Raw genomic sequence first — 22562 nt, 5'->3', positions numbered from 1 at the left:
AGGAAATCATCAATTTCAATTTCGATTGTGAATAACTAGTTAAATATCAACTTAACGAAAAAGTTTATAAAATATTCTTTGCTTGAAATTAATCTATCTATCGATTTTTGAGGTTTAATATTTCCACCCCGAGAAAGGGTGGTACTCACTTCCATAGTAAAAGCACCTATTCCAGATAGCATGTAAAATTGTGGCAATTTTGATTCTTCTTTGATTTTAAATTGCTGCGTCAAATATGACGAGGCAATTTGTGTCAAGTTTGCTGCAATATTGTTAAGACAAAGATGGTGATTCAAGTTTGTAGCAACTATGCTGCAAGCTTACAGTTGCAAAGCTACAGTTGGCTTACACTTTACGGTCGGTTCGGTTCGGTTTTGTTCGGTACCCTGACTGATGTCACGCCCTCGCCAACGAAAGTGTTGCCACCGGAGGAAAATTTCCCTTTTTACGAGAATTTTAAACATAAAAGGGAAAAGTTAACTTATAAGGGAATCTTTGCTCCAGTCCAAATTGTAAAATATTTAAAAAAATCAAAATATTTGAAAATAATTCAACATATTTTCACCAGACTTTTTAAATAGGAGCATAGGAGGGAATTTTATCATAAAAGTGGGAATTTTTAAGGTATGTTGAGGGAAAAAGCTTACTCGGCGGCTGGCAACACAGGAAAGTAACCTGCCAAGTGCCAAGCGGTGATAATTTGTGGTTATGTCCTATCTTATGTTGTTATATTTTTCTTTGAGATTTACAATTTTTGTATTTACCGCAAACCGCAAAATTCCCCGAGGCTATTACTTTAATTATTATTACTAAGCTGAAGCTTCTTTTCTTAAGTTTTTCATAGAGCAACCTGGTTGTGGTGATTAGGTACAGATTGGTATATTCTTTTTGCTTTGGTAAAATTGAGGTAATATTTTTTATGTTTTTAATAGCTTCCAGCTGTATTTACATGTACTATCTAAAGTAAATTATATTTATAATATATTATATATAAATAGGTTTTAGGTTTTATTGTAAAATTATTACTTTAACATCTTTTTATCTCTTTTAATAGCAAATATTAATTCTGTTGACGTAGCAAGAGTTTATCACAATTTCTTTTATTTGTTTCAGGCTGAGAGACAAAACTGAGCATCGAACACAATCGGAATCTGAAAAGCTAGTGGGTTTAATGTAAGTTCCAATAAATAATTTTAGAGAATGGATTGCGTTTTAGTTGAGTGATTAATAAATAGTTTTATAAAATGGTATTGTATTTTTTATTCACGTTGTTTTATTCACATTCTGGCTAGTATGTCAAAACAAACCTTAGCAAGTTTGTATCAAGTTTGAAAAACAAACTTCATGCAACAAAACAAAAACAAACCTTCAGCACGTTTGTTATATTAAGTTTGTATTAAGTTTGAAAAAACACACTGTAACTAGCAAATTTAATTTAAACTTACTGCAAGTTTGCAAAGTTGCCCTGGCAAACCTGCAGCAAGCTTTCATGTTTGATGTATCAAACTTGTTGCAAGTTTGAAACAAGTTTATATTGTTATCTGGGATCAGCATAATATTGATAATATTACTTTTCTTTGACTTGTTAGCTATGTTTATGCCAAATTTCATCTCAACCCAAGCGGTTCTTTAAAATTCTGAACAAAAACCGTAAGTAAGTGGACTCAAGGAAATAAAAAATATATTTCCTCTTAACTTGATTATTTCCTTATTTTTCATTGACCGAATTACGTTCGGTCTCTATAATATCCAATTAAATTTGCTCTAACGAGAGCTATATAATGACAAGAACCTAACACAATGGACGGGATTGCCTTAAATAAAAAACGGCTTATTTATCTTGCAGCTTTTCCGAGAAGCGAGCGTTTACTTCCGGGACAATAATCCACTTAGTTAATTTACCCTTTTATGAACGTATTACCCATTGTTAGAAATGAAGTTAAACTTACCGTTTAACCTTAACTTGAAAAACTTACGCAAATAAGTTAATACGACTAGTGCATCTGGTACAAAAGGTTAAATCTTACACTCGTGCAATATTATACGAAATCGTCTGATATTTTAAAATCTTTTTATATACTTGGCTTGGTTGGTGTCACGGACTCCGCAAATTTTGTAATCCATTTTAAAAATAGTTCTAGGCTACCTAGACACCTGAAATTTTCAGGATAGCTTAGAACTAGCTAACAATGCAATATTTTACTGCTATTATACAGGGTGATTAATTATTAGTGGGGTGAAGCTCCGTAGATCCGTTATAGTAATAGATAGCGATAATACTTAATAACAAAAATTGTAGCGAACTTTGAGCTTCACATTACAAAATTAGCTAGAATGTTACAGGGTGTTCGATAAAATAGTTGCAGACCAAACTTATGTTTTTTTAAATAGAACACCCTGTATTTTATTTTACATTCGAAATCCTCATAACTTTTCGATTACAAAAATATAAAGGTTTGGTATATTATAAGGGGTATTTATAAAGTTATAACCAATTTTATATGAAAATCGTAACAAGTTTAACTACCTGTATAAATAAAAGCAAGCACAAGGTCAATGGTTTATTGACGTCATATTTTTTTATTTATTGTCAAAATTTTCGTAAATGTTTGTTTTGCTAATTTTGTTTATATTGAATACAGGGTGAGACAAAACGCAAGTACATTATTTTCTCAGTAATTTTAAATAGAATACCCTGTATTTTATATCATTATCGAAAAGTACCATTACCATACTATAATTTTTGTATAACATTCCCTATGTGTACATTTATTAATTTTCGAGATATTTTCATTTTTCAAAGCAAAATTATTAATAATTACGGGTCTAAATCTTTCCAAATTTTAAGTAAGCCATGACTGAATAATTGTCTAAAACTTACAATTTACGATTATTGATTATCAATATGTAATCAAAGTTGGCTACAAATTTTGTTATTTACTTTTATTACTATCTATTACTTATAATGGATCTACAAAGCTTTACTGACCAATCACGCTGTATGGATAAATCTTTTTTTCTTTAATTTCAAACTATTTTAAAAATGTGACTACTGCAATGATATTTTAAAGTACGTTAATAAATCGATATCTACAAATTGATGGTGCCTAAGTGGCATTAGACTGCAGATCGAGAGGTCCCCAGTTGGAACCCGGCTGTTGCGTATCTTTTTTTACTTGTTTTAATAAATAATTAAAACTTTATATACTTAAAATTATATATACCGTTTTAAACAACAGTGGTATTTGGTATTTTAAAAAATACTATTTTATACTAGTGTAATTTTTGGAATCATAATTATAAATAACAGTTAATACATCTCCTAAAAATTTATATTTTATATGTTAATTATTCTTTTCAAATATGTTGTGCCCTACATAAATATGTACATGTACAATAACAAAACCGTGATATTATAAAAAGTACTTTTTCTACTCTATGTCATATTATGTATAAGTTTTTAGTTTGTGAAAATTGTCATTATAGATAGCAGTGCGCGAAGGATTTAAAGTGTGCGTGAAGTAACAATGTATTTTAAATGGGATTTACTTTTTCGCACTGTTTTTAACTTTCGCGTTGTCATGGACGCAATCCTTATCTTTCGCGTTGTCATGGTAATGACAGTATGACCAATGAATTACAACAAAAGTTTTGACAGTTTTGTGTTTGAAAGTAGTTAGAATTTTTAAATGTCAAAGTTTTAAAAATTGTAGAATCGAAATGAATTCCAGTGACGAAGAGTTACAGTTTTCATATTTGTTTATCGTAGATAAAATAGTGTATGAAACTGTACGTGAAGTACTTTTTGCGAACTTACGCGATTTATAGCACTCACTCCGTTGTCGCTCGTACTGTAAATATCGCGTGCGTTCGCAAAAAGCATAATTAACGAACTGTTTCATAAAATAACTATTTTTATTAGAGTATAATTTTTGGAATTTTAAGCATTTTATCGTTAAATTGTTTATCGTTAAATAATTTTATATTCTTTCCTGTAAGTAATAAAAAGGTTTTATTATAAAAAAGTTCTTTTTATAAAAGTGTAATTATTTTTATTATTATAAGCGAATTAATGCTAAATTAAATTTTCTTCCGTCGCATCTCTCAGAAGCATAGCTACAGGTTATAGATATAGAACCAAATCAACATACCTGCGAGCTATTAAAGTTAGTTGGAGGAAAATTCAAGGATTTCTTTACCGATCATAATTCCTCCTCAGCACATGACACTTGCTCTTTTATATTTATAAACAAATCTGTCAGTTTCCGTTTTTGCTTGACTTCCTAGCCCTGTAAGTACACGGATTCGTTAATCATCTAATTTGACATATACCCCAGGCTGTGGGTGAAAAAACGTGATATAATTCAGGAATTTTTGAAACCTATCAGGTGTTGTAAAGGACGATGCCAGGAATAATTTCTACTAAAATGTAACCAAAAATATTGTGCGCTTTTTTTATATTGCGATTTTCATTTGTTAAATTTGCAATTTTTAAAGATTTTTAATTTTGCAGCTTAGGATATTGAATTTAGAGAAAAAATTTTTAATAGAAAGTTGTAGTAAATTAAAAAAACCTACAATTTGAGCTAGGGTAAGTTTAATTTCGTTTATTGGTTATTGCAAAACAGCCTGCGAAATGTCCAAAATGGCCGTTTTTTACAATTGCATTATTTATTGTACAAATAATTTTTTTTTATATTTTTTAAAGCTTCAAAATGAAGATCTTTCAATTCCAAACATAAAAAAAGTTGTAAAGCCAGATTAACGAATTTGTTGCTTAGATATTATAAATTGTTTATCCCAAGAACTCAAATGTCGAAGGCTATAACTTTTTGAAAAAAATCGTAGAGAGTTGGTGAAACATCCAATCTCCTTCTAAAGCGTTATATTTTCATATTCTGATGTAAATAAATGCGTAAATCATTTTTAAACCTCTAATTTTTGGGTTTGAAAATAAGGGGGCAAATTTCGGTATAAACATTTAGAGCTGAAGCGGCCCTGTACATCCTATGAGTTTTAACTTACATATTATTGTTGCTGAAGACGAAACGAAGATTTATAAAAAAATAAAAAATTTCTACGACCAACTGAAGCCGAGATCCTTTTTGGGTTTGAAAATAAGGGGGCAAATTTCGTTATAAACATTTAGAGCTGAAGCGGCCCTGTACATCTTATAAGTTTCTTACTTACAGATTAATGTTGCTGAAGACGAAACGAAGATTTATAAAAAATAACAATTTTCTACAACCAACTGAAGCCGAGATAATTGTTTTTCTTTCTTAAATATCGTAGTGCATTTATTTATAACAATTAAGAAATTATTTTATAGTCATTGACTAAAGAAAGACTTATATTAACTTAAAATAAAAATTATTATAAAATATAATTACATTTAATTATTAAAAATTATTTTTAAAATCGGTGCTTTTGCGAACGGCCGAACTTTGCAAACCGGCTCGCTTCAAATCCGCGCGCTTGGAAAATTTTTACGTAACTTATATTAAATTTTGAGAGAAAACAATTTAATAATATTACCATTATAACATACAGTCTGTTTACCACTGTATTTGTTTTTCTTGATAAACTTTTATATTATGTGAAATCTCATTTCTGAAGAAATAATACTACAAAAATGATACATATAATAATAGGTATATGAAATATATAACTATATTTTTAATTTTCTCATCGGTATATAGATATAATAATAATAATGTTACTTCTTATTATACAATATAAAACTTTTTCTTTCGCCAACATCCAAAACGGATAGTCACTACAAGAAGAAAAAGTTTTATATTGTATATTAAGAAGTAACATTATTATTATTATATTTATATAATAATGAAAAAATTAAAAATATAGTTATATATTTCATATATTATTATATGTATCATTTTTGTAATATTATTTCTTCAGAAATGAGATTTGACATATAAAAGTTTATCAAGAAAAACAAATACAGTGGTAAACAGACTGTATATTATAATGGTAATATTATTAAATTGTTTTCTGTCAAAATTTAATACAAGTTACGTAAATATTTTCCGAGAGCGCGGATTTGAAGCGAGCCGGGTGATTTGTAAAATTCGGCCGTTCGCAAAAGCACCGATTTAAAAATAATTTTTAATAATTAAATGTAATTATATTTTATAATAATTTTTATTTTAAGATAATATAAGTCTTTCTTTAGTCAATGACTGTAAAATAATTTCTTAATTGTTATAAATAAATGCACTACGATTAAAAAAAAAAACAATTATCTCGGCTTCAGTTGGTTGTAGAAAATTTTTATTTTTTTATAAATCTTCGTTTCGTCTTCAGCAACTTTAATCTGTAAGTTAGAAACTCATAAGATGTACAGGGCCGCTTCAGCTCTAAATGTTTATAACGAAATATGCCCCCTCATTTTCAAACCCAAAAATTATCTCGGCTTCAGTTGGTCGTAGAAATTTTTTATTTTTTATAAATCTTCGTTTCGTCTTCAGCAACAATAATCTGTAAGTTAAGAACTCATGGGATGTACAGGGCCGCTTCAGCTCTAAATGTTTATAACGAAATTTGCCCCCTTATTTTCAAACCCAAAAATTAGAGCTTTAAAAATGATTTACGCATTTACTTACATCAGAATATGAAAATATAACTCTTTAGAAGGAGATTGGATGTTTCACCAACTCTCTACGATTTTTTTTCAAAAAGTTATATCCTTCGACATTTGACCTCTTGGGACAAACAATGTAAAATATCTAAGCAACAAATTCGTTAATCTGGCTTTGCAACTTTTTTTTATATTTGGAATTAAAAGATCTTCGTTTTAAAGCTTAAAAAATATTAAAAAAATTATTTGTACAATAAATATTGCAATTGTAAAAAACGGCCATTTTGGACTTTTCGCAGGCTGTTTTGCAATAACCAATAAACGAAATTAAACTTACCATAGATCAAATTGTAGGTTTTTTAATTTACTACAACTTTCTATTAAAAAGTTTTTCTCTAAAATCCATATCCTAAGCTGCAAAATTAAAAATCTTTAAAAATTGCAAATTTAACAAATGAAAATCGCAATATAAAAAAAAGCGCACAATATTTTTGGTTACATTTTAGTAGAATTTATTCCTGGCATCGTCCTTTACAACACCTGTTAGGTTTCAAAAATTCCTGAATTATATCCTGAAATCGACCTATTTTTCACCCACAGCCTGGGATAATATCCTACTTTCATTTGAAAATAGCACACTTTTTCAATTTCCAATGTTCCAGTTTTGGTGTTGGAGGCACCAAATTACGTGATGAAGATTGTGCTGCTGGATTAACTCGGTATCCTGTAATTTCCTCCTACTATATAGTCCGTGAGCATAGCAACTCTTCTTCTTATCATTTCAACTAAAATATTTACATCTAAGGCTTCCAAAACTGAAGGTTTCAAATACATCATATTTCCATATAAGTTTGGTTAAGTGTATATTTATATGGGATCTAAACATATCTTATTGGAAGAAAAATAAATTTTAAAATAATTCCCATGGAGCGTCTGGACGCCCGCTTTGCGAAATACAAAAATGTAACAGAGAAAGATAAAAACTAAAGACGGAATTCAACGCAACGTGAAAAAGCGAAATTTTTCGCAAAATTTAATATTTATGATCCTTAAACTAATCTTCTTCTTTAGGTGCCGTCTGCCAATAAGAGCTTGGATATCATCATCACTATCTTTACTCTACCTACCGCTGCTCTGTAGAGTTATATAGAACTGCATTTAAACCAGTCTCTTAAATTCTTCCGCCAGGACACTCTTCTTCTTCCTATACACCTTTCTACTCCTTCGTGGCTAATTCTAAGCAACTTTTGTTCAATAGAGTTTTTTCACTAAGGTCCGGTTTCACCAACAACAAATAACACAATTGTAACCTCGAAAACCTTTTTTTGGATGGTGCTAGAAAGGTCACCAATGGAGACACTACGAAGGCAGCCAGATGGTAGGTGGAAAGCGAATCGTGGGTTCGAAACTAGCTTTTGGAACGTGGAAGGGAGTCAACAGAAGAAATAGGTAAAGATATGACAAGAGAAGGTAGCTTAGAGAAGAGAGAGAAACAGATAAAAAGATAGATAGGTAAAGTTACCTAAGATAAGAGAAGAGATACAGGGCGCCACTTAACTTTTTGGGGTTGCAAGGGGAAAATTAAGAAACCTTAGAAACGAAAACAGGTAGGTAAGGAAAGATAATGAGGTTCTGAGACCAAATACAAGAAAAGATATAGACAGTTAATTAGTGAATATTTAGCGGTAATTTCTTATCAGGGAATTTATTATTAGTAGATAAATAAAACCAGTGAAATAAATAAAAAACGATATATTAAACACATGGCTCATCAGGAGGGTGAGTCAAAAAAAAAACACAAGAAATAAAGAGAAAAAAATATACACCAATCAAAACTGCACCAACAGTTAATGTGTTTTGATGTACAGTTAGAAATAAACAATAATTATGATAGAATAAATAAAGGTATCATATTATAACAAAAACATGCACAATTAAAAACACAGTAAAGAGAGCCTGGTTATGAATTAAAAAAAAAAACAAATCAAGCATCTATAATGAGAAATCTCTCTTTACTGGTTTAGGGCTTATCTCGAGATAACTGATATGGCAACTTAATGATTCATAGAAAATATAAAATACAAAGATATAATAAAATTAAATGCAAAGCATACAAACTTAACAAACGTTTACTGTTCAAAAATCAAAAACCACCCCGCACTTGGTTTTATAAGCAAAAAGCCAATCGCACAGCTATTAATGAATTAGTGAATGTTTGTACTTAGTTTTGATAATGAAAAGTTTTATTAATGAATAAAAGATTCTATTGATGAAATCGCTTATGAGATTCATCGGAGGTTAGCCTTAACCACAGATTAAGATATGTTTGAGGTAGATAGCCCATAGATTGCTCTATTTTTGGAAATAGTTGTAGGTAGTATAATTAAGACACTTATAGTTACTCTGCCTCTTAATTTGCACTGAATTTACTTTAACTAGTAAGCAAGCACTGAAATTATTTGGTAATTTGAATCTAATCGGATATTAGATCCAATTACAGATACGATAAGAGAGTGAATATCACTCAGATAAGACATATTGTAGATAAGGTAGCTGGTAGATAAGATATACGGTACTCTAGAGACACACGTCTGTACTTCCAGCCATTCAGCCGCCAAGTCCTCTTTTTCTCTTCGCAATCTTTGCGATGCTTTCCTTCTAAAAAAGTGGGGATATTTTCCCTCTCAAAAAATTGCATTTCTCAAAAAGAACCGACCTATTTGCGTTTTTAAGTAAAGTAACGGTATTTGAGTTGTAAAGTGTTAAAAAAATGGATCCTTTGAAATAGGGTCGCGCTTCAAACACACCGCAAGAGAAAGGCAACGAACCTAATGGGGTTAGTAGGCTGGTAAAAGGTTTATTTACACGATATCGGTATAGAACTTTTATTACTTTATTTTTAAACGTTATAAAAACGGGACTAGTTTTATGATGCGAATACTCTTAGTTTAAAATTGCCTTTATGCCGAAAATTTCGAACAATACGATTTTGTTAGTGTCTCTATAACTTGTTTGCGTTTGTCGTACCGACAACGAAATGAGCCCGTACCGCTAATTCTACCGTTAAAGTAATACAATTAGCCAAGAATAGCTATTTAAGGAAACGGCCTTAGGCGTACCCGTAATGAGTACTAGTGGGTTTAAAATTTAATCCAACGGGTAAATTAATTATTTAATAATCCTATTATACAAAAAAATGTTACACAGCTCCCTTCCAAGAAAGGAAACCGGTGAAGAGGAAGGACAGTTGTTTCTGATAAAAACCTAAGGATACATTTTTTTCTATTCCCTTAAAATTTCGAGGAACGTGCCTCGAGAAATATATAAGCTAAATATAAAGATATAAAAACGTTATCATTATTAACGAAGGAGGTAACCCAACGTCAGGATAACAAAGGCATCTAAAGTAAACGTCAATACAACAGGAATACCTATCGAAGAAATAACATCGAATTCGGTAGTCATGAGTATTTCGGCAAGATAAATTAGAGAAAGAGATATTTTTAGGAAATCTCTAATTAAAGATACGGTATTAAAATGGCTAAATTCACAACGCTCGATAAAATGTTAAAGTCATTGAGATACCTATGCCAAAGTGAATATCACAAAAGAATAAATAAAAACTCAACTAAATGTAAAAAAAAGTAGAAGAAGAAGAAAGAAGTAAGTACATGGTTGTCAGTTGATAGCTACGCGTACCACACGCCTAAATTAAATTTAGGGACATAATCGGTTAAGTCACAATCGGGTTGAAGTTAACATACGAAAACTCCTAAGTCATATCAGGGAAAAGGGTCTGGTAGACAACATAAGTACTAAAAGAAAGAATGAAAGAGTAAGAAGATTTAAGAAGAATCTGTCTATCTTCCTTAAAAGCTCAACAGGTCCCTAGCGAACGAATCCCAGATCATCGTCCTAGCTGTTCCTCTCGTGACAACTATTAAGGTCAAAACAGATTCTGAAATATGGAAGAAGAAGAATAAAGTTTACGTCGAGAATTACATTCTTACGATTCACTCATGGTAGCTCGATTTATCACTGGTTGTATGTCAGATCATAAATAAATTATAGCCATTTAGGGTTGATAAGTCCATAAAGGACTTCTTATAAAAAAATTAAAAACTATAATAGGTAATATAGGAGTTACTATAACTACCATATAGATACTAAAAGTATAATAACGTAATCAAAGTTATTATATCTTTCACGGTACAGTAAGCAAATGATTCTCCACTTACTGACCAGATAGGGTGCTTTCGCATAGATAGTTTGAGTGGTTTTCTACTTAACGATAAGATAGTGAGTAAAGATAGATGAACTTTACTCAAAGATAATCTAAGTGATTTTCCACTTAACGATAATAGAGTGAGCAAAGATAAATGAGCTTTACTCAAAGATAATCAAGTGATTTTCCACTTAACGGTAAGGTACTGAGTTTCGTTCAGAGACATATTAAATGATTTTTCACTTAACGGTAAGGTACCAGAGATCAACGAGTGCTCAGCCCACCCGCAGATCGAATAGATAACGGTATTAGGATATTTTTCCACCTAACCCTACTCAAAGATATATGTGACTTTTGGTGGGAAATCAAGGGGGTAGACGAGAGAAAATAAAAGAAAATAATATCCATATGTGAATATATAGATATGCCTATAGATAATATCCGGTAAACAATCTAGTCCTGTTCGGATTGATCATCACTCGAAGATTCGTCAGAATCATCGACATATGGTTTCAAAACCTTAATATGCCAGTTGCCAGCGTTTTAAACCATCGGGATTTCTCAACGTATATACGAGGGGAGATAGCTTTTTAACTGCCGTGCATAAGATATATTTAGGTGCTAATTTAGACATATATTTATCAACGGCTTTTGATAACACTTTATTTCGTCTCCATACCGTGTCACCGACGTGAAATTGTACATCGCGTCGACGTAAGTTATATGTCTTAGCATTGCATTGATACGCATTATTCAGATTAAGTTGTATTTCTCGAATACTTCACTTAACCCTTGTATTTCGGAAACATATTGATCATGTTGATCGGAGGTAACGGAAGATAGGAAATAATTGGACATACCTAGCAAAATTGAGAAAAGATGGGGGCATATTTCGTGCCTAACGGTATTGATAGCTTGACGGATTTTTGAAATCTCTTTATCCCAATCGGAATGGTCTTTAATGTAACACCTGATAGCAGTTCCTATGGTCTTATTGCTACGTTCAACAAAGTTGCACTGGAGCGAATAGACAGCATTAAACCATATTTTTTGGACTTTATACCTATTACATAAATTCTTTAACGAAGAATTATTAAGATTTCGGGCGTTATCGCATATAAGAAATTGAGGGACTCCGAACATAAGAAAAACGTCATTTTCAAGATAATTAACGATATTTTGCGTTGTAGCTTTCCGCAAAGGATGGGTCAACGTAAATTTCGAAAACCAGTCGGTGACAAGAAGAAAAGTGTATCCCCTTTTTGAGCGAGGCAGCGGACCAATAAGATCCACGGCAATAATTTGCCAAGGGAACCGAGCGGATTTTTCTCTTCCCATTAAACCCATGGGAGCTAAAGTCGACATCTTTTGAGCTCCACAAGTTTTACAAGACCTAACAAAACGAAGTACATCTTTCCGCATTTTGGGCCAATAGTATAACTCTCGAATCCGATTAAGAGTTTTGAAATAGCCGAAATGGGCACAGGTAGGGGGATCGTGACAAGAAGTGATAATATCATTTCTTTGGGGTTTCGGTACTAAAATTTTCCACTCTGTATTATTGGTGGAAACCGATAATTTGGAAGGGATTAATTTATAGACAAAGTCATCCTCGACTTTCCACTGAGGATACTTATTGGGCTCTAATAAAATTTTAGAGCGAAAATCATCGAACCAGGGATCAATTCGGTCCTTGTCGACTTCCAGATAAGATATTTGTGGTTTTTCTAACATAGATTCGTTAGTAAACATGCGACTTAGAGCATCAGGGACGACATGTGAAATTCCTTTACGATGAATAAGGTCAAAATCATGCTGACGTAAGCGCATAGCCCAACGCGCAAGTTTGCCAGAACGTTCCGTTATAAAAACGGGACTAGTTTTATGATGCTAATACTCGTAGTTTAAAATTGCCTTTATGCCGAAAATTTCTAACAATACTATTTTGTTAGGGTCTCTATAACTTCTTTGCGTTTGTTGTACCGACAACGAAATGAGCCAGTACCGCTAATTAAACCGTTAAGGTAATACAATTAGCCAAGGGTAGCTATTTACGGAAACGGCCATAGGCGTACCCGTAATGAGTACTAGTGGGTTTAAGATTTAATCCAACGGGTAAATTAATTATTAACTAATCCTATTATATAAAAAAAATGTTACACAATGAATAGTTACTTGTCGAATAAATTTTATTAGACGTTTATATTTCTATTTTGTTTCAATATAATTTTGATAATTTAAAGTTAATCTTGCGAATTTACTTTCTTATAAATATTTACAGCGAGAACTAGCCAATTTTTTCAAAGAGTAAGTACCTATTTATTTGATAAATAAATAAAATAAGTCCTATTTGACGTTAGTAAAATGGAGAAATGTCAGTACATTTATCGAATAACTTCATTCATAGCATAATAGCTTACAAACTATTTGTCGTTGGTGAAACCGGCCATAAGTCAATACTTTCCGAGTTATTTGCGAGTGAAAATGTTCATTTTTAACAGAAAGCCATGTTTTTGGCAGTTTTTCGCAAATAACTCAAAAATTAGGTACTTTATCGAGAAAAATGTTTTTATCAAAAACATAGCACAAGAAAAAGTGAAAAAAATGGTGTATGTATAAATTTTGTTGACTCAGTAGAAGCAGAATTGTAGCTAATTAAAAGTACGTTCTTTTTTTGAAGTGAAAACTTCTTTAGGGACGTTGTGCAGTTTTTGAATGGGGGAAAAGCATTGAACTCGCGACCGTCATCGCGACCGTCATCGCGACCGTCATCGCGACCGTCATCGCGACCGTCATTGCGACCGTCATTGCGACCGTCATCGCTCATGCTATATATTATGTGTATGTATATATAAATTGTGTAGATGTATGTATTTCAATTTAAAATAAATGTAAAACGTATTTTAAGCCGGGGAAAAAGGATTGATTTCGCGACCATTTCGCGACCATTGACATCGCCAAGCGATTTCGTCATCGCTTCGACGTAATCATATCTGAAGTGAACACTTTTTCAGAGACTTTGTGCACTTTTTGGATGGGAAAAAGTATCAAATTAGCGACCGTCATCGCTTCGGCGAAATAAATTTTTGAAGTGAAAACTTCTTAAAGGGCCTTGTGCATTAGCGACATATTAAATTAGCGACCGTCATCGCTTCGACGAAATAAATTTTTGAAGTGAAAACTTCTTCAGGGACGTTGTGCACTTTATGGTTGGGGAAAACGTATTAAAATGGCGACCGTCATCTCTTCAGCGAAATACATTATTGAAGTGATAACTTCTTTAGGGACGTTGTGCACTTTTTATATGGAGAAAAAGTATTGAATTTGCGTCCGTCATCACCTCGCCGAAATAAATTTTGTACGTATATATTTATATTATCTGTATGTATACATAAATAGCATAGGACGTACGTAACGCGTATATAATATATTATATTGGTCTATCACTTCTCTTTGGATGGGTAAAAATCATTGAGCTCGTAATTGATATACTATAAGAAGTTTTTACTTCTGTCTGCACTCCCTAGAATGCCCTATTTTTTTTTAATTCCTAATCGAATATTTCAACGTAAAATAACCAAAAAAAATTTCTGGAAAATCACAATACAACTTTTTTATAGTATATCTATATAAAAGGGTATATTTCTGTTTTTTAGAAAAAATTTTTGAAAGTAAGTGATTTACGCTCAAAATATTGTTCGCCTTTTTTTATTTTTTAGTAATAGAATCGCCAAAATCACATCCTAATTAACATCCTAAATAAAATGAATCGTTACGGCTTCACAACTTACTTTGCTTATATATTCTTTATTATGATCTGTAAGTTTCATCGATTCAAAATGCTCATTTTTAAAAAGGCTGTAGTTAAATTTGCTTGAACGACTGACTTATCACGAGTATGTACAAATTTTGAACAGCCATAGCATAACCAATTTTTGTATAACAGGAAAACAAGAAATCCAAAATATTGAGAAAATCAAAACAATCGTTTCATTACTCTTTGAGATTTTTGGTGTTACTAATAATTCTTAAGTTATTTTGAAAAAAAAATGATATTAAAGAAAAATTTAAAACCAATTTTTTCCAAAAATGAGCACTTTGAGCCAATGAAAGTTATAGATCGTAGAAACAATACATAAGTAAAGTAATCTGTGAAGCGGTAACGATTAATTTTATTTAGATGCTAATTAAGGGGAGATTTCTGCGATTCTTTTTACCAAAATATAAAAGGGACCAAAATATTTTGAGCATAACTCACTTTTAATGTTAGAAGTTTTTTTAAAAAACAAAAATAAAACTTTTTTAAACACTTTAAAAAGTTGTAATGAATGTTTTCCGGAAAGTGCTCCGGTTTTTAGTTATTTTATGTTGAAATATTCGATTTGAAATTTTTGACGAAGAAGAACTTAAGTTTTATTAGCTACATATCTGCTTCTACTAAGTCTAGAGACTTCATGTATACACCTTTTTTCTTACTTTTTCATAAGCTATATTTTTGCTAAAAATATTTTTTTAGATAAAACACTTTTTGAGTTATTTGAGAAAAACCGTCCAAAAACATGTTTTTCTTTATTAAAAATTAACATATTCACTTGCAAATAACTCGAAAAGTTGATGGATTCGACCGTTACTTGATGGAAGTTCATCTTATCTCACAATAAAACACTGACAACTTTTGTTTTCTATATTTCAACAAAATTTTTTATTTACAACTGTGTGACTACAGCTGTTTCGGCAGAGTGCCTTCCTCAAGTGATATAATTTACAATGTGTTTGCCTTTTTAAATCTCTAACTGAAAAGGTTGAGGAGTGGGGAGCTGTTTGTCTCGAGTTGGTCATTCAGAATTATATCTGTATTTTTCAGTTTATTAATTTCCATAGATTCTGAAAAAGGTAGCTTAAGGCCTTTATTTTGGATATGCAGAATTTGAAACTCTTCATTGAAAGAATGATTATGATCTAGAAGGTGAAGTGCGTATGTAGAAGTATCTGTTTTTCTATTGTTGAAAGCCCTTTTGTGTTCTGCTATCCGTTTGTCAAAAGTTCTGCCAGTTTGACCGATGTACGTTTTCGGGCAGTCACCACAAGTTATTTTGTACACACCACTCTGTAGTTCCTTTCTCTTTCGGCTTTTATTGTTCTTAATATATTTGCTTAAGTTGTTGTTAGTTCTGAAAGCTGGTATTATTCCTTTCTTTTTTATGTATCTGGCTATTTTTGTTGTTATCTTGCCAGTATATGTGAGGGAGTAGAAGGTACTGGGTTCTTTCTGTGGTGGTGGATACACTAATTTCAGGGCTTTCTTATGGAGTTTTTGATTTAAAATTTTGTTAACTGTTTGTTCGTTATAGCCGTGGTTTACTGCTATTTGTTTAATGATGTTTAGTTCTATCTCGAAGTTATTTTTTGTCATGGGAATTTATGTCAGTCTATGTATCATGCTATGGTAGGCTGCTAATTTGTGTTGTGTAGGATGGGATAATGAATTGTGTATAGTTGTTTCAGTATGGGTAGGTTTATGATATACGGAGAACTTACGTTTGTTGTGTTGTCTAGTAATCGTTACATCTAGAATCGTTACAATAGAAACAGAACAGAATAATTCCGTAAACTTTCTAGATGTAACGATTACCAGAGTACACAACAAACATGAGTTCTCCGTATATCATAAACCTACCCATACTGACACAACTATACGCAATTCATCATCCCATCCTACACAACACAAATTAGCAGCCTACCATAGCATGATACATAGACCGACAGAAATTCCCATGACAAAAATAACTTCGAGATAGAACTAAACATCATTAAAAAATACCAAATTTGTAAACATCATTAGCAGTAAACAACGGCTATAACGAACAAACAGTTAACAAAATTTTAAATCACAAACTCCATAAGAAAGCCATGAAATTAGTGTATCCACCACCACAGAAAGAACCCAGTACATTCTACTCTCTCACATATACTGGCAAGATAACAACAAAAATAGCCAGATACATAAAAAATAAAGGAGTAATACCATTTCAGAACTAACAACAACTTAAGCAAATATATTAAGAACAATAAAAGCCGAAAGAGAAAGCAACTACAGAGTGGTGTGTACAAACTAACTTGTGGTGACTGTCCGAAAATGTACATCGGTCAAACTGGCAGAACTTTTGACAGACGGATAGCAGAACACAAAAGGGCTTTCAACAATAGAAAAACAGACACTTCTACTTACGCACTTCACCTTCTAGATCATAATCATTCTTTCAATGAAGAGTTTCAAATTCTGCATATCCAAAATAAAGGCCTTAAGCTATCTTTTTTAGAATCTATGGAAATTAATAAACTGAAAAATACAGATTTAATTCTGAATGACCAACTCGAGACAAACAGCTCCCCACTCCTCAACCTCTTCAGTTAGAGACTTAAAAGGCAAACACATTGTAAATTATATCACTTGAGAAAGGCACTCTGCTGAAACAGCTGTAGTCACATAGTTGTAAATAATAAATTTTCTGGAAGTATAGAAAACAAAAGTTTTCAGTGTTTTATTGTGAGAACTCGAAAAGTATTGACTTAAATAAATTAAAAATCTCTTTAGAACAAAACTTGCTTAAAATTAGTCATTTTATCCAATTATTTTGAATGTCTATTTTTCACCCCCGAGTAGGGGGTATTCCTCTCCATTTTTGTAAAATGACATGTAATAGTAATAGAAAATTTCAACTACCTATTCCCAACTTTTCATCCTTCCTTTTTTTTTGTCAGATTGTTCTTTAATCGGGCTATGTAGCTTCTTTATGTGTTCTGGTCTCAATGCCCAGCATTTAAGCCCATATATTAGTATCAAAAACTCGTATGTAGTATATCGGAGCTCTTACTCTCGGTTATAACCTTAAGCTAATACGGAACCCTAATTTATGGCTTCTGTACCCTATTTTCTGGCCTCTGTGGAGCATCGCGTTTTTTCCAGTGAATTGTCGGTAAAATGACACGGTTCAAAAGAATTTAACCTACAGGTACAAAGGCGTCTATTATAGCTGGGCTGATACGATTAGTGCCGTAGTATTGTGTTAAGATTTTTATCATTGTATGAATAAACCAACTTAATAAAATTGATACAGCTCACACTTACGGCGTAGTTTGATATTCTTGGGGACATGATAGTCCGACTGATTTTAGTATAGAAGTAAGTATTTATTAATTTTGCAGTACTTTGTCTGTCTCTCTTTGCCGACGTTGAAATTGGTAAACTGGTGAAGCGCTTTTCTAGACGTGTCGTTTGTCCGAACTTTTACGTTTGTTTGACATTTCCAGTCCGTAAAAGTCTAATCTCTCTCTCTCTCTCTCTCTCTCCCTCTACAGTCGGAAAAATGAAAGAATACCCATGCGTCATCGATGATATGCATACGAATCAAATCAAAAATTTAAAAAATGTCGCTTATGTCAGCTGCATTAAGTGATTAAAATTAAAGTAAACTTAATGAATTCATATCATTAGGTATCCAGGTCATTTTCCAGACATTATCTGCAAATAAATGTACATTCGTAAAAATACACTAATCTGTAATTTCATACACTATGATTGAAAAGTCAGAGTAATATGTACACATTTGGCGAACTCATAGACAGAATTTAATCATATTGACAGATGATTACTTACAAATTTTATTGACGTATTTTAATTAAATAAATACTTACCAAACTAAAACTGAGCTTCGCTGGTGGCGCTCCTAGCGGATTACTAATTCAACTTTCACCGGTAATTTTTAAATTTATTATTTAATTGTCATCCCTTAACATTTACAACGCAAAAAATTAATTAAATTGTAATCGATTATTTTAAGATTTTGCTAATCATTTTGACGTTCTATTGATAAAATATGAATTTCTTACTTCGGATACTTTCACAATTATCGTGTAGATGGCGCTAAGATTTTTAGATTAAATTATAATTACATATTACGGAACATTAAAAAAACTTAAATTCAGTATTTAAAACGTAAGTATATTTAAGGTAAAAATATATACCACAGCTTTGACCAACTAATATTTTTTATAATTAATGTTTTTAATTTTAATTTTAAATTAATCACTTTGACATTTATGTCAAATTTCCGGTAAACGTTTACAGACTTGCCACTACTAGCGCTCGCGAATTTGTAAATATCCCCTCTACGTACGAGCTCACAGCGTATATATCAAAATAGCTCTTAAAAGAACTGAATTTATTCAAGTAAATATGACTGATTATTAAAATTTATAAGCTCTACTGAACCTAACCCAGTTTCACTGTCAAAGTGACAGAAATCGAATCAGTCAGATTATAGTTGACAAGCACGATTACTCGAATAGTAGTTTATACAATCATTATCTCTACTCATGTTGAATGTTCTTCTAAGAATGACATTAGAAGTACAGAAATAGTCAAGTGTGAGTTTAAATTTTCTACTAAATTAATATAACTACGTTGAACAATTATTGTATCGCCGTCTCACTCTGTCAATTCAATTATAAATATGTAACTGCGTATGTCTTGGATAAGGTTTTTCTTTGTAGACAACACTTAGCTCGTTTTTTATTTATAGAAAAAGGCAGCAAATCCAAAATATGTGCTTGATATTATCGTTCATGGGTATTCTTTCATTTTTCCGACTTGTATTGTCCGTTTACAAAGATCTCTATCTCTGGTCATTTCTTTTAACTGATGCATAATAAAACAGGTCCTTTGCATATTTCTGCAAGTTTGATATCTTCTTGAGGATCTTCCTCGTGATCTTCGGCATTCTACATTTCCTTGGAAAACAAGTCTTTAAATCTTTTCTGTGTCTGCTTCCATCACATTATCTCCAAAATATTTTAATTGTTCGACATGAATTTGGCTTGGAAAGTCGTTTGTTTACCTTTAGCTCATTTAAAGTTTAACAAGTTGACCTGTAGTCGGCCCGTGAAATTCGTAACTTTCTTCTCTAACATAATATTTCAGTAACATCTATATTTGTTCTTTCCACTTCTGTTAGGGTACAAGATGCACATTCGTATATCGCTATTAGGAATATTAACAAGTTGATCAACTTCAGTTTTAGAGTTCATGGAATTGCAAATTCCTTCCTGATTCAATAAAATTGTATTTTGACTAGGAAAGTTTTGGGGTAGTTCTGATTTCTATCATTATATATGTATTTTGGGCTGCTGAATCCGAATATGAGGTTTGCGGACAAAATTTCGTGACGGAACATTGAAAAAATCGCGAAAAAGTGAAAAATTTCTGCTCTTTCCCGCTTTTTTGCTAAAATCATGAAAACTATTAACTTTTAATAAATGGTCTGTTAACAAAAATTAAATTACTTAAAATTATCTACCAAATAATAGTCTAAGAGCTAGTGAACCCTCCGACTAACGGTCGTCCTGTAAGGCTAGAAATTTTTCTAGTGATAATTCATAGCACACCAAGGCTAAAAACCATGACCTGGCAGGCCTCAGCGGTGCACGTGTATCTACCAGGTGAATCGAAAAGTGCAAATTTAGGGGGTGAAATAAACTTTCTTCTGTAAGGTTTAAATTTAAGGATGTGTTTGATTAAGTCATTTAGAAGAAATGTGTACAATGACAGACGATTCTGAAGAGCATAAGACCTTGCCAGGCGAGAGGAAAAATTAGGGGTTTTTCCTAAAATTATTCTTTTTGCATCGACCAAATTTTTTTTATGTTTTTTGAATCATTCCAAACAGAAAAGGTCTTTAGTGATTTTTCTCTTAAGTTAATAGTTTTTGTTATATAAGCGATTAAAAATTTTGAAAATTGCTAAATCGGCCATTTTTAACCCTAAATCGGACATTTATCTAAAAATTTCAAAGTTACCAAGGTAGTTAGATATTCTTTAAACGTTGATTGATGAAGTCACAAAGAGTTTTTTGCAATACAGTATCAGAAACGCCTTTGTTTTTTAATTGCTAATCAAGCGGGCGCGACACTGTAGTATAAGTGAGGTCGTTTGAGTTGGCATAAATTCATTATCTCGAGAATGGGCAAATTTCAGGAGAAATCCTCAGACAAGTGGATTTTTATTTTTAAATTAGGACTTTTTGGCATATACATAATTCTACTGACGTCATCGATCTGAGCGTGATGACGTAATCGATGATTTTTTTAAATGAGAGTAAGGGTTGTGTTATAGCTCATTTGAAAGGTTATTTAATTCTCTATTCAACAATATAAACATTTACATAATTATTTATACAGGGTGCACAAAAAAAATTTTTCTTCTATTTGTCAAATTTAATCAAAGTTAATTTAATAAAAAAAAAATTTGTACACCCTGTAATTATGTTAATGTTTATATTAGTGAATAGAGAATTAAATAACCTTTCAAATGAGCTATCACACAATCCCTACTCTCATTTAAAAAAATCATCGATTACGTCATCACGCTCAGATGGATGACGTCACTAGTATTATATATATGCCAAAAAGTCCTAATTTAAAAATAAAAATCGATCTGTCTTAGGATTTCTCTTGAAATGTGCCCATTCTCGAGATAATGAATTTATGCCAACTCAAACGACCTCACTTATACTACAGTGTCTTGATCAGCAATTAAAAAACAAAGGCGTTTCCGATATTGTATTGCAAAAAACTCTTTGGGATTTTATCAATCAATGTTTAAAGAATATCTACCTACCTTGGCAACTTTGAAATTTTTAGATAAATGTCCGATTTAGGGTAAAAATGGCCGATTTGGCAATTTTAAAAATTTTCAATCGCTTATATAACAAAAACTATTAACTTAAGAGAAAAATCACTAAAGACCTTTTCTGTTTGGAATGATTCAAAAAATTAAAAAAAAATTGTTCTATGCAAAAAGAATAATTTTAGGAAAAACCCCTAATCTTTCCCCTCGTCTGGCAAGGTCTTGTGCTCTTCAGAATCGCCTGTCATTGTACACATTTCCTTTAAATGACTTACTCAAACACATACTTAAATTTAAACCTTACAGGAGAAAGTTTATTTTACCCCCTAAATTTGCACTTTTCGATTCACCTGGTAGATACACGTGCACCGCTGATGCCTGCCAGGTCATGGTTTTTAGCCTTGGTGTGCTATGAATTATCACTAGAAAAATTTCTACCCTTACAGGACGACCGTTAGTCGGAGGGTTCACTAGCTCTTAGACTATAATATCACCATTTACTTTTTTTTCAGACGAACCGTTCGGTCTAATGTGCAAATTGAAAATTTCCAAAACTCTGCACTCTGTACATTTCAAAACTTTATTTTTTATTAGAATGCTGTCATTTGATAAATTTCTCCTAGTGCCTAATAGTGGAATTATTTTGTTACTTCTTCTTTTTCATGTACCATGTCCTTTCAGAACGTTGGTTACCATCATAGCTATCTTAATTTTATTCACTGCCACCCTAAATAGCATGCTTGTATCAACACAATACTAATCTCGCAAGTTCTTCAACCATGATGTTCTTCTTCGTCCTGAACAACGTTTGCCTGCTATTTTTCTTTGCATAATATTTTGCAGCAACCTATATTTGGGACCTCTGATTACATGTGCGAAATTCTCCAGCTTTTTTTGTGATGCTGATATATTATTATATGTTAATCAAGAAACATCATGATGCACAAATTGATTCAAAGCAAACTCTGGAGGATGCTGATATCCTAATTATCACAATAGCTCTTGAGATGACACCGTTAAATGAACATGTGACAGTGGAGGAGGAAGATAATCTG

General features: G+C 31.8%; 1 protein-coding gene across 2 annotated transcripts in view; it reads left to right on the top strand.

Moving 5' to 3' along the window:
* LOC114327758 (PDF receptor-like) overlaps positions 1-22562 on the top strand; it is a 1644969-nt gene that overhangs the window by 665567 nt on the left and 956840 nt on the right. For both annotated transcript variants that reach the window (XM_050642878.1, XM_050642879.1), the window contains exon 3: positions 1114-1173. The gene's annotated coding sequence lies outside the window, so the exon portion shown is untranslated. The remainder of the gene's footprint in view (positions 1-1113; positions 1174-22562) is intronic.

Source organism: Diabrotica virgifera, chromosome 2, assembly GCF_917563875.1.
Source record: "Diabrotica virgifera virgifera chromosome 2, PGI_DIABVI_V3a".
NCBI classification, from domain to species: Eukaryota; Metazoa; Arthropoda; class Insecta; order Coleoptera; family Chrysomelidae; genus Diabrotica; species Diabrotica virgifera.
Note: the sequence above shows the minus strand (reverse complement) of the source record. Positions and strands in the feature narration are given on the sequence as shown.